At 47.2% G+C, this 12181-nt stretch overlaps 1 protein-coding gene across 1 annotated transcript in view; it reads left to right on the top strand.

Annotated features, from left to right (window-relative positions):
- The window catches only part of LOC146202850 (uncharacterized), a 426668-nt gene that overhangs the window by 105112 nt on the left and 309375 nt on the right, over positions 1-12181 (top strand). The gene's annotated exons all lie outside the window — the stretch shown is intronic.

Below are 12181 nucleotides of genomic sequence, written 5' to 3'. Positions count from 1 at the left end.
TTCGCCTGTGACGTTCTAAAACAGCAGATATAGCAGCCCTGACGTATAGTATGCGTGCGCTGGGTAGGGTAACTTAAAGCTCCGTTTTTGCAAATAATATGTCACTGGAGCCACCTTCTTCCAAGGTCGCACCAAATTCCCAGGGCTGATTAATCAATGTGTCGCTGCAAGTATTAATGCCACTCAATAACATTTTGCAAGGCTCTCGCGGCAGATTCGAGAAGTGTTGCCTTAGATGGGCTCCAAACATGGTATAAATCCCGCCATAATAAAACATATGGACGTGGTACTTACGGGCATGCGCAAATCCTGCGACCAGTATGCTGACCACAGGGTCTGCCAGCATAGCATAAATATATATATTATAAGCCAACCAACTAGGGAGGGTTGGGAGGCGGCCCTGTCCAGCTCGGACCTGGAGACCCAGTGGGCCCTGGTCCAGAGAGCTCGGGCAGCTGCGGCAGCCAATGGTGTTCCGGAGTAGGGACTGCCACCTAGCTCCACAACTATCCACACTTTCCTTTCCCATATCATTTCAATGCCCAAATAAACGTTTTCTCTTCGTGTCCCAAGGCATGCACGTGGTCCGTGAACACGTATGTGCAAGATAGAAAATAATTTGTCAGTTCTGATGTGCTGTGCAGTTTGTATTGGTGCCAGCTGACTGCTTCGCAGACTATACAGAACTCTGGATTATAACTCCAACCACCTGGTATTCTTTGACGTCCACTGCATTGCACAGCACACGGGCGTTTTATGCGGCCGCTGTGGTGGGAATTCCATCACGCGCGCACTTAGGCTGTGTGGTATCTCGTGCATGGTGGTGTACTCCTGCTGATGAGTGTGTCGGCACTGTTATGTATTGAAACCGTAGTCACGCGATCGCGCTGCACACGTTCTTACCTTTTGTTCTTTCCGCCTCATCTTTCATGCATGTGTTACCACTTCGTGTTGTTCTCGTCCTTCGAGCACTCTTCATCTGTTCACTCCCGCTTCAACCATCTCACGGAATCAGCTCAGAAACCTGGCTGCAATAAACCGTGCACCTCTTTAGCTGTGCCCATCTCCTTCGTCTGTCAGGCTCAACAGTGGAACGCCGTAGCCCCTAAATCATCGTGGTTGGTAATTAGTCGAGAAACCCTTGCCTGTTTGCTATGACAAAGGTCATCGGTTGAGCACGAACGCTGAATAAAATGAAGCGGCACGATTGGAAGTGAATGCTCAAATCGCGGAAGGCAGAATAAATATTAACAAACCCATATTTGTCTGTGACGCAGACCTATTTAGGAGGTGCGTCAGACTTCCCAGAGCATTATATATGCCGTACTCGATATGTTCATGTTCCGTCAGTTCTTGACTACGGCTTCCATAATAGAGTGGCCAGGTCAAAACATATACCTATAAGGCGTCAGTTCCACGAAATAACGGTATCTGCATGTGAAGCAGTCGATAATGGGAAACCTCAGGCTTTTTGGCATGCTTACAAATGTGCAGAAACGAGATACCGCACACTTATTTAGACGTACATGCGGCGCATAAATGCTGCAACGTTTAGCTAAAAAAAAAAAAAAAAGATACCTCGCTTCTTATATCGATATTTAAGCATCTGTCACTATGCCTTCAGCTCAGGTATACGCAAACGTTGCACAAGTTTCGAGGGCCATAAGACTTGCAGAAGAAACTATCCTTAGTTGCTAGCGGCATGTAGAGTTTATACCGCGACAAACAGTCGGACGCAAGATATCGTCTGAAGCCCAATTCGATAGCTATGGTAGCCTGCGTATCTGAGCTAACCAAGTCAGCTGGGAAATTGGTCAAGCAGGCGTTCGAACACCGCAGGCTCGCAGACGTATCTGCATGGTCGTTAGCGTTGGCCCACCGCTTCTGCAGGAGTTCACGTGTGAGTCCTCAGTCAACACGAGTGTATGCTATTGCATCACGGCGGCTTAAACCTTATCACGCTTTCCGGCTCCCCACTTACGCTAGGATGGAGCTGAGGCACGCTCATTTTAGATCGGGTTTCTGAGCGGCGGTTGCTTTTAAACGCTCCGTCGCAACTCATAAATATTGCCGGCCTCCAAACAGCCACAGAAAGTAAACGTGCCTAATGGATTGCGCAAGGATGTGGGGAGGGGGAAAGAAGCAATGGCCAGCGCCATCTCTTCGCCTCGCCTATGCCTATGGATGTGGCATGAATCTTTCGAAGAGGCATTGCTGCTTCATTCTTATCGCAGTTTTTGGTCAGGTAATGTCGTATTTAAAGCATATTACAGCAACTAGTGGCTAAGTGCGACCTATGACCACGCTTTTCTTGCCCTACCAGTATTCCCTCCCTTCTGCCTCTTTTTTCCATACCTTCTTGCATAGTTATACGAACGTGGAGGTCCCGGCAGCTGTTTTTTTTTTTTTTCAATTAATTATTCAAGCTGCGCTTCTTATATACATAAAAATGAGTTGTGTCGGCTCCTAGGTGATGGATTTGAGTTAACCCCTGTCCTGGTTCGGCTCATAAAGGTATACCGTCATCGGCCTATAATCATCGACTGTGAACAGGTCACCGTCTACAGCCGTGGTCTCCAAACGCATCTATGCGGGGCTGTTATAATGAAAAAAAAAAAAAAAAGGTACACTTTAAAACCGTCCAGGATGGTTTTGTCAATAAAATGGCAATATCTGTGCACCTATTTCGCTTAGCAATGAATTATTGCTGCCACTCAGTAGAGTGGAGAGCTGGGCCAGTTAGTACATATTCGTAGAGATTAAAACGAGAGGAAGGACGCAAACACAGAGAGGTACACAGGACAACGCTCACTGCCTCCGTACGTATTACGTAATACTGCCGCCTTCGCAAAAATTCCCCGCCGTTCACTAACGTAGCAGCCTGGGCGTGTTGCTTATTCATCATGGAAATCTACAGCTCACAGAAAGACAAGGACACGAGGCCCCTTTCTATGTGTTCCCCGTGGCCAGCGCTCGTGTGTTACAAGTGTCGGCATTGTGTCCTCGTCTTTCTTTGCGCTGTACATTTCCATCCCGGTCGCTTGTCTGATTCCGCACCCAGAGCGAAATTTGAGGAGAAGGTCGGAATGGGTGAAGGAGGGAATCTAAAATAAAAAGGAAAGAAGCGATGACTGCGTCGCTTTTCAGTGGACACCTGAATCGAGCCGCGGAGATGAGGAAATGAGGGCAGAGCTTATAAACGGTAAAGGCCCCAATATAGTCCGACGTAACGCACGCGCGCGCGCACGTCGGCGAAAAACCGAGGTCTATACTGCAACGTCACGGCGTGACGGACGTAGCGAGCGCGAGCCGCCGCGGCCTAACGTAGCCGACGCGCAAATAGAATCTCGCCTATTTCTCGCCGACTGCGCCGGCCACGCATCCCAGCATTCCTCACGCGAAGTGAAGATGGCGGCTTGCTATGCAGACAGCGACCACGCGAGCGTTTCAGACACTGTTGTGGAGATGCTGCTATAGAAAGCATTCGAGAGCATCCCTGCGTCTATGACACCAAACGGATTGACTACGGAGACGTTGAGGGGGAAAAAAATGCCTGGGATGCAATCCGTCAGCAGTGCGGCCCGGGAACAGCTGTGATCTCTTCGCTACAGTGCGTGTTCCCATGCCCTTATCTGCAGGACTTTCAGTGGGAGAATACCAGAAACTGCGGAAGCGGCTTTGTGTAGAGTTGTGACCGGTATACGCCGGAATCGAAGGCCGTCGATATGGCGACACGGAATGGCAGCGGCTCAACAACCAGGGAATTCGCGAAATCGATGGAATTCTACAGGCACTGCGGCTGACCGAGAAAGTGATTCTCATATGGCTGCAAAGTCTATTTTGTAACTATTCTGTAATCGTACAGATAATTAAATTGTGATTAGTTTTCAGTAAAACGCGCTCGTACGCAATCATTATTGATCGATCCGTAGCCGTCGTCGACGCGGGCTCTGGCCGTTGCAAGCTGGACGTCTCCGGTTGCAAGTGCTTTGTACCATTTAAAAATTCGCAATAAGCACATCGCATCATTGCCTTGATCACGACAGTAAGTGCCTCGATAGGCGACTTCCCCAGTAAGTCAATTGCTGCCAGGAGCCCTGTCGTCTGCTCGAAAATCCACACCGAGAACGTAACAGCGCTCGAGGACGTCTTGTGCGCATGCGCGCTACGGAACCGTGCACGCCAGCCGCGCCAGACTGTAGAGGCGGTAGTTTCTTGACGCACCCGTAGTAGCCGACGTACCGTCGCCGACGTCGCCAGCTCTGCCAGTCGCATAGAAAACGCCGGACTATATATTGGGGCCTTTAGCATTACTTCGCTCTTTATGGGCGAAAAAAAAACCCGGCATCGTTGGCGTTTCGAAGGCTCGGTGCTATAGAGCAAAAAGTTCAGAGCAGCTTTCGGAAAGGAAACTTGATCGCTGCTAAACATTGTATTGAACTAAATCAACGTAATGTTGAAACCAAAACTTCATCTGAGCTGCCCCGCCGCAGTGGCGTAATGGTTAGGGAGCTCGACTTCTGTACCCAAGGAAGTGGGATCGAATCCCGACCTCGGCGGCCGATTTTCAATGGAGGTGAAAAGCAAGACGCCCATGTGCTGTGTGATGTCAGTGCACATCAAAGAACTCAGGGGGCGTCGAAACTTCCGAAGCCGTCCACTGCGGCGTCTCTCATAGCCTGAATTGCTTTGGGATGTACACACATAAACCGAACCAAAACTAACTGGCATTGGTGCGAGGGAATGCAGTGTCGCGCGGTCATGCATGCCGAGTCGCAGACGCGGCCCACCAACCTCGTTGATCGCCTGACATTCTTATTTTCTTTAATCCTTCAGTGCTGCTTGGTCTTGTTCACATTTAATTCCGATCTAGAAAAGCCGACACGCTAGCAGCTCGTTACAATGATATTTTTGAAAAGTGCGTATACATTGCCAGCAGGTACGCTCATCTGTGCACTCCTTCTCACTGGCGATGCAGCGTCTAGCCGCATCTGTAGCTTTCTCTTACTGACTTTGTGCTGCTCTGTGTGCCAGTGCAAAGGCCGTTCCCTTCCGTCACACTTTAGCCCGAAAGCCGAAAGAATTATTGAGTGACGCGTTCATTACCAATGCGAACGCAAGGCATTTGCTGACTGAGTTCCAACAAGGCCAGGGCGATGCGGCGTTTGCTTTCAACGTTCGTGGCTTTCAATGCGTCGTAGGGCCGGAGTCCAGCCCACTATACATGGCAGTTCGTTGTCATGTCTTGTTTTTCTACCATCCGCTTCTCACACTTCCCCACTCTCGTTCTTACTCTTTGTCTCTCTACTTTAACTGTTATCTTTCTGGGCTGTTCCTTCGTGAATCACGCCCATTCTTTTCGCCCGCGGTCCCTGGTGGTCGGGCACCGGCCATGCATGCCGCCTCTGGGTGCTTGGCCGCTCTTCCCTCGTATTGGGAAAAACCACGTCCACAAAAGGCGTATACGTGACGTATAGGTAACGACGCTCCCGCGAGCGGTTTACAAAGTGCTTGCGCCTTCATTAGACGCAAGGAGCCTCCGGTCGCATCAGGTGCACACCCTACGTGCCGAGTCTTCTTCGAGGGCTGAGCGCGAGTTCGTTAACCCGTGCCATGTTACGTGTCGTGGAGCTCACTTTCACTGAGATCCGGCGACGAGCGGTGTCCAGGAGAGGGGGATCTACACACGGGCGCGATCTTTATGCGGGCGATGCGGCACACACGGCGTGGCGCTTGTCTCGAGGCCAGACGCGTTTGCGCCGACGTCAGGGCGATGCGTGCTGCTGGGGTGGGCTGCGGAGGAGGCGTCGTTCCACGCATCATAAAGGCTCTCCATGGGTGGCCGCCAAAAGAGCGTCGTTAAAAAGCGCTTTCTGAGGTGAGGTGATAGTTAGGGGGTTGGCCCCGCGACCTCTGCGCGTTCAGTTACGCCCCTGTGCGAGCCATTGTCCCCCCTATGTGTATGTGTAATATCGCCGCGCACGTCTTGAACTATATAGAGAGCATTGTCTATTCTCGGGTGCCTTAAGCAGTTATGATCCGGCGGCGGTGGTCGTAATCTATATGCAGGCGACACGGCGCGCTGTTTTTATAGTCTTTTTTTGCGGACTCCCAAGAGTCGTGATGGCGTTGCCATGTAGTGGGCGCTCGCGTTGGGGCGACGCGACGAAGCGGTCATTTCGTGTGACGCGTATATTACGTCCAAGCCGCTCGAATGGCTCTGATGCCGAAATGTATAGCGCTTTCAAAGTGCTTACGGTGCTGCAAGTACGCTACTATTCGTGAGGCCGACTTGAGGCATTTCGCTGTCTTTCTTGTTGTCGCTCCATGTTTCTCAGCAGGCGCGGGAAGGCTCGTGGGAACAGGACATAGCGCCAGTGAACTGCAGAGAATAATTTGGTATACCGAGGAGGTCACTAAACTGTCAGCCGGATCATGCGTTGCAGTTTTTTCTTTTTTTCGATATATATTGCCTCGGGGCATAAAAAGAATTTTATGAAGGATGAAGGGTATGATCAGATAAATGAAAAAAGGTTGGTGGATGTAATGAAGTCGAGGAGTGAACGATGATGCGGTTCCTGTGTCCAAGCGGCATATGACGACGGATTATGGGGGGAGAAGCCAGCTGCCACCAGGTGTCGGATCCGCGTCGGCTTCAACGCTGGACATTCCCAAAGCAGGTGGTGAATATCGGCTTCTGTATCTCTGGACTTGTAGACGGGGCACCCAGGGTGGGATACAAGTCTCGAAATTGAGGCCACTTTCGAGTCACTGCAGGTGTTTGGGCCACCCCCACTCCAATCCTCTGAAGCGCCACCTGTGCACGGGTTAGACCGTGGGGGAGGCTTACCGTGCACAAAGGTATGAGAGCACGCGTACGGCGTCGGAGGTGCTCCTTTCTTGTTAAAAGTAGGGTAGCATTACTCAATTTTAACCGTTTTGGCGATGACGAGGTTGTGAGAGAAAGGCGGGTCGCAGCATCCGCATGGCTTTGAGCACTCACAATACGGGCTGTGGGAAGCATGGGAATGGCGGTCACGGAGTGAAGCGTCTCTTGCACAGCAAGCCGTTCCGCACAAAGCGGAGATGGAGGTTCCGGTAATTGAAACGCTGATATCTTATTCAGTGAAGACTTGCTGGGGCAGTAAACTGCAGTTGTCACTTCGTAGGCTTGGATGCTTGCATCGACGTAAATTACGATGGAGCCTTTCCGCAAGCGGGCGTTTTGTTCCATAATTCGGTCGCGAAGTGACGACGACGATTCCTGTGTTCTCGGCCGTCGTAAATCAGTTGACTTGTTATCACTCAGCTGTACAAAACGCCAAGGAGGAAGAACTGGCAGTGGCGGTGGTAGGATTGAATGTGACGAAGCATAAGCCCTCAGAGCGCACGTTGCGTGAGAGAGGATGGCATTAAGCCTGCGAGCATCACGTTGTTGCTGCACCAGTTCATCTATTGTGTTTAGCTGTGCGATGCGTTGCGGTTGTTCAGTGGTTATGGCTTTCAGCTCCTATGCTGGAAGCCATGCTGACAAAATCTATGCTGACAAAATGCAAAAGCATTTGTGTACCATGCTGTGTTAAATGTCATTGAAGTACTTAATATGGCTGAGACTATTCCAGACCCATTCACTATGGCTTATTCATACCCCAAGAGCAGCTTCCAGATGTTAAACCGCTCACGATATAATAATCGCAGTCTGCCCGTCTACTGAGAAAGCCAAAATCAGCTTTTATTCAGTTCTCACCTAGCATCTCTACAAACCATAGAGATTCAAGCAATTATGGTCTCGACATTCAGCTCACACAATACCAGCTCTGGAAGCTTATTTAGAGCCAAAAACGTATGAATGATCAAAGAACAACTTCACTGTCTTGCTATATACAAAATAATAAACCCTCAATTTTCATTATATATAAATTGTCCTTAAAGAATAGTTATAATTCTAGGTTACCTATAACGGAATTATGATACTACTGAAGCTTCCACCGAATAAGCTAAACATACTGCTACAATTTAAAGTGGGTGGTAACTCTCTACCACCTACTTTAAAATGCTCCTTCACCCCACAGACATTAAGGACCGAAGAAGTGCACTTTTTACTTGACGAAGCTTTCCCTCGTTCCTTGTCATCCTGGTTATTTATTTCTGTATATTCACGAAGTTCACAGGTGCCTTATTTATCACTCTTACTTGTGCGCATGAACGCGAATCAGGTTCTGGTTTTAAAGTTCGATTGTTGAACTCACTCTGCTGCTCACGTTCCATTTGTTATTTCTCATTGCTTGTCTCCCGCTGCACTTTGCGCACTCGGTCTCATATACGACAATTATAGGAGGTCGCAGTACAGACACCTACTTTGGCGCCTCTTTCTGCTTGCCGGTATGCCCATTGAGAGATATTGGCCCAGCCGTGATGGTGCAGTGGTTAGGGCACTCGGCTGCTGTGCCCAAGGACGCGGGATCGACTCCCGGCCTCGGCGATCGCTTTTCGATGTAGGCGAAAAGCTAAGCGCCCGTGGGCTGTGCGCTGTCGGTGCTCGTTAAAGAACCCCATTTGGTCTAAATTTCCTGAGCCCTCCACTACAGCGTCTCTCATAGCCTGAGTCGCTTTGGAACGTTAAACCCCACAGAGTAAACAAGAATCGACTCAAAAGAGAGCTTAAATGGTTGACGGCATCCCCAACTGTGCGGAAACATTTACTCCACCAATATAGTAGAGTTAAAACGAGAACAGTTCGCTATTTTAACCCATTTAGTGGAAAAAGGAGTAAATATGGAGCAATCGCGTGCTTTTATTCCGGCCAAAAAAAGTAGTTAATTGGACCAAATACTCCCACAGCAGCGAAGTAAAAAAGTTGTGTTGTTTATGTAGAGTCAGTGTAACAGGCTAGAACCTAAAAACAGCACTTGGTAACTAAGGGCTATGTTACAAGGGATATAATTACTCCTATAAGCAGAAAAATAAACCAGTAAAATAAAATAGAAAGACAGTTCTCACACAACACGATGGTGAACCGCAAACCGAACCAGACGATCTGCACAATGTTTACACCGGCAGGTGGCGCTTGTTGACGGCGGAGCCGTCTATGCTCGAATCAAGAGCATCGTCCGAGCCGCCGTGTGCAGTGCCACATTGCGCTGCTCTCCTTCGTTCGCTTGCTATGTTTGAGAGGTATAACCTGTGTATTCTGTGTGTTAATAAGCAAATTAATGCATATGGCGGAGTGGAAGACTTGAGAAGCTTTCGAAATGCTCAGAAACGCCCAGCGGATACAAGGGTAAGTCTTGCTTTTTTCAACGCACATTTTCAGAGAATGTAAATATAGATGGCATTCGAAATGACGTACGCATACTTTCTCACTGTCTGTTACAAAGCGCTCGCCAACTTCTAGCCACCGGCAGCGCCCGTCGGTGCTCTGTGAAACGAGAAAATATATCGGTAAATTTTGCTTGCATGTGTTTCTGTGAGCCGATCGATGTCCCGACTGATATACCCGTGCATTTCACGTTAATTTAAAAATATTTCTCCTTTAAAATATTGTTTCATGCTTCAAGAATATGTGTTATGCTGGTCATGGTTCCCCGTATTCATATATGCCTGCTAAGCCTAGTTTTCACCTCTAGTCTGCGGCAGCGTCCGCGGGCGGGTGTTTGTAAACGTGGCGTTGGTCTATGCCAAGCAAGCCAAGGACTGAAGTAGGACGGCAGATTGGGCAAGTTGGTTATTGATAGTTTTGGATCCATAGCGCTAAAAGACGAGGACAAAGAAGGAAGGATGCAGCAGAAGGACCAGGCGCCAATTCGCGTGGCGCCTGTCCGTGTTATCTTCCTTCTTTGTCGCCGTCTTTTAGCGCTGTGGATCCAGAACAGTCAAAGACATCAAAATTCTTTGCCTTAAAATTCGGTCTGATGCTTAGCTTTTAAGCGCTAGCTTATACAGCTCGTTCGTTCAAAAATATTTATTTATTTATTTATTTATTTATTTATTTATTTATTTATTTATTTATTTATTTATTTATTTATTTATTTATTTATTTCAGCTCCTTCTGGGGCTATTGCCGGAGTGGTGTTAGGAAAAATAGATACGAAAATAGCAAGTCACACAACAGACCTAACGTGTTTACACACATAGTGAATATAATGTGATACAGACTAAAAAAAAAAAAAAAAGAATGAACCAATACATAATAAGCACAACACACAAAAAATAATAATGTGGCATCGATGGCCGATAAAAATGCGCACATGGAAGAGACCGCGTTGTGGCAGGAATTGTGTTCCAGTGTTCAATTGTACGGGAGGGGGGAGCTGTATTTGAAAATATTAGTACAGGCGAAGTATGACTTTAGGTTAAAGCTATGATGACTCCTGTTTGATCGGAGAATATCAGGGGTGAGGTACATATGTTACATGGCAAATTGAATTAACGATGCATTGCGCACGGACAGGGGGGTTAGATTCAAAGTGGACGCGTTACAAGAAGGTGAGAAATGGTGGTCGTACCGATTACATATGCACCCGATTGCTTTTCTTTGAATACACTCGATTGTGTCAACTTCACATAATTATAATTTCATACCGAACGAGATGCGTATTCAAGTACCGGACGAATTAACGATGTGTACATTAGTAGCTTAGTCCGTTTTGGAGCATTAGGCAAAGTTCTCAAATACCCAAGCGATTTGAGATTTGAGTGCTTTAGAACAAACGAATAATAAAGCGCCAAGCACCGAATCTTGAGGAACGCCACATGAAACATATACAGGAATTAGTTGAAGTATGAGAAACTAACTGTGAGCGGTACGTAGGAAAATTAACAATCCAACTAACCAAACGAGAATTTTTTTTTAATAGTGTTTAGTTTTCATAGGAGATTAGAATGTAATACAGTGTCAAAATGTTTTGAAAGATCTGCTAATATAGCACTCACCTGGGCTTCAATATTCAGGGTACAGGAAAGGTCGTTCGAAAATTCAATTAGTTGTGTTACGGTGCTGAAACCTTGTCTGAATCCGCTTTGAAAATGAGACAACATGCAATTACATTCCAAAAATTCTAATATATATTTGTAGATTATGAGCTCTAACATTTTAAATGAACGCATTGTTAATGAGATAGGTCTGTATTCGATAAAAGCTGCTTTTACCAGATTTGAACAATGTAAGTACCTTTGCTAGCTTCCGGGACGATGGCACGACGCCAGAGAGCGACTCAGAGGAGATGACAGTTAGATATCGAGCAGTCCATAATAAATATCGAACGAGAAATGAGTTGGGTATATCATCAGGCCCGATTGACTTTTTTGAGTCCAGCTACAGTATCAGGTTAAGCACACTCTCTTCGCTGATTATGATATCGCCAATCGAGGTTGCCGTGTGCGGAGATGTGTTCTAGGCATAACGAAGTTTGCCAATGAAAATGTGTTCAAAACAAAGATTTAAAGTAGAACCACCATCACGAAATGGCTGTGATGCCTCCCAAAGATTTTGCAGAGTAAGCGAACTTTAATAGAGTAGCCCTTAGTTACATGATAGGCAGATGTTTTTAAGTGATAAGCATTTTTTAGTATCGTGATTTTTCCGAATAATGCAAGGTTTTTAGGATGACAACGTGCGGGCGATCATCGCGTTGCTGACCAATCCGATGGCACCGCTCAATTTTCTGGCATTAAATCATCAGCTTCTATGATGTCAGTTTCGAAACTTTGCCCAATAAACACTCCGCGCCTTCATCTGATTCCACAGGAAGGCCATAAATGATGATGTTATTTCGCCGAGATCGGTTTTCGAGGTCGTCATTCTTTTTAGTGAGCTGTGCCACGACATTGCTTAAAAAATCAATCTCGGAACGCGGTTTGTCGCGCAGTTCTGCTGGAAAGGACTCAAGCGCTGCTACACGAGATTTAACACCTTCGAACCGATCATCTACAGATTTCTGAAAAGATTTTGTCTGCAAAGCCGTCGGCGTAATGCAGGAAATAATCGGGAGCTGCCTAAAAACTTTCGCGTGTTAATTTATGGTTCTCTGATTAATTATTGGTAGGCGCTTCGTACAGGCGAGAACGATTTAATTTCATGGCTCTCATTAATGTATTACAGATGAATTAAAGAAATGAAAGATCGGAAAAAGTGGTTCAAAGGTGCGAAAATGCTCAGGATGAAAATCCTACTCTTCATGAT

The sequence above is a fragment of the Amblyomma maculatum genome, chromosome 1 (assembly GCF_055883805.1).
Source record: "Amblyomma maculatum isolate TAMU_Amacu chromosome 1, ASM5588380v1, whole genome shotgun sequence".
Taxonomy (NCBI): domain Eukaryota; kingdom Metazoa; phylum Arthropoda; class Arachnida; order Ixodida; family Ixodidae; genus Amblyomma; species Amblyomma maculatum.
The sequence above is the reverse complement of the archived record's forward strand: the minus strand, read 5'-3'. Positions and strand labels throughout refer to the sequence as shown.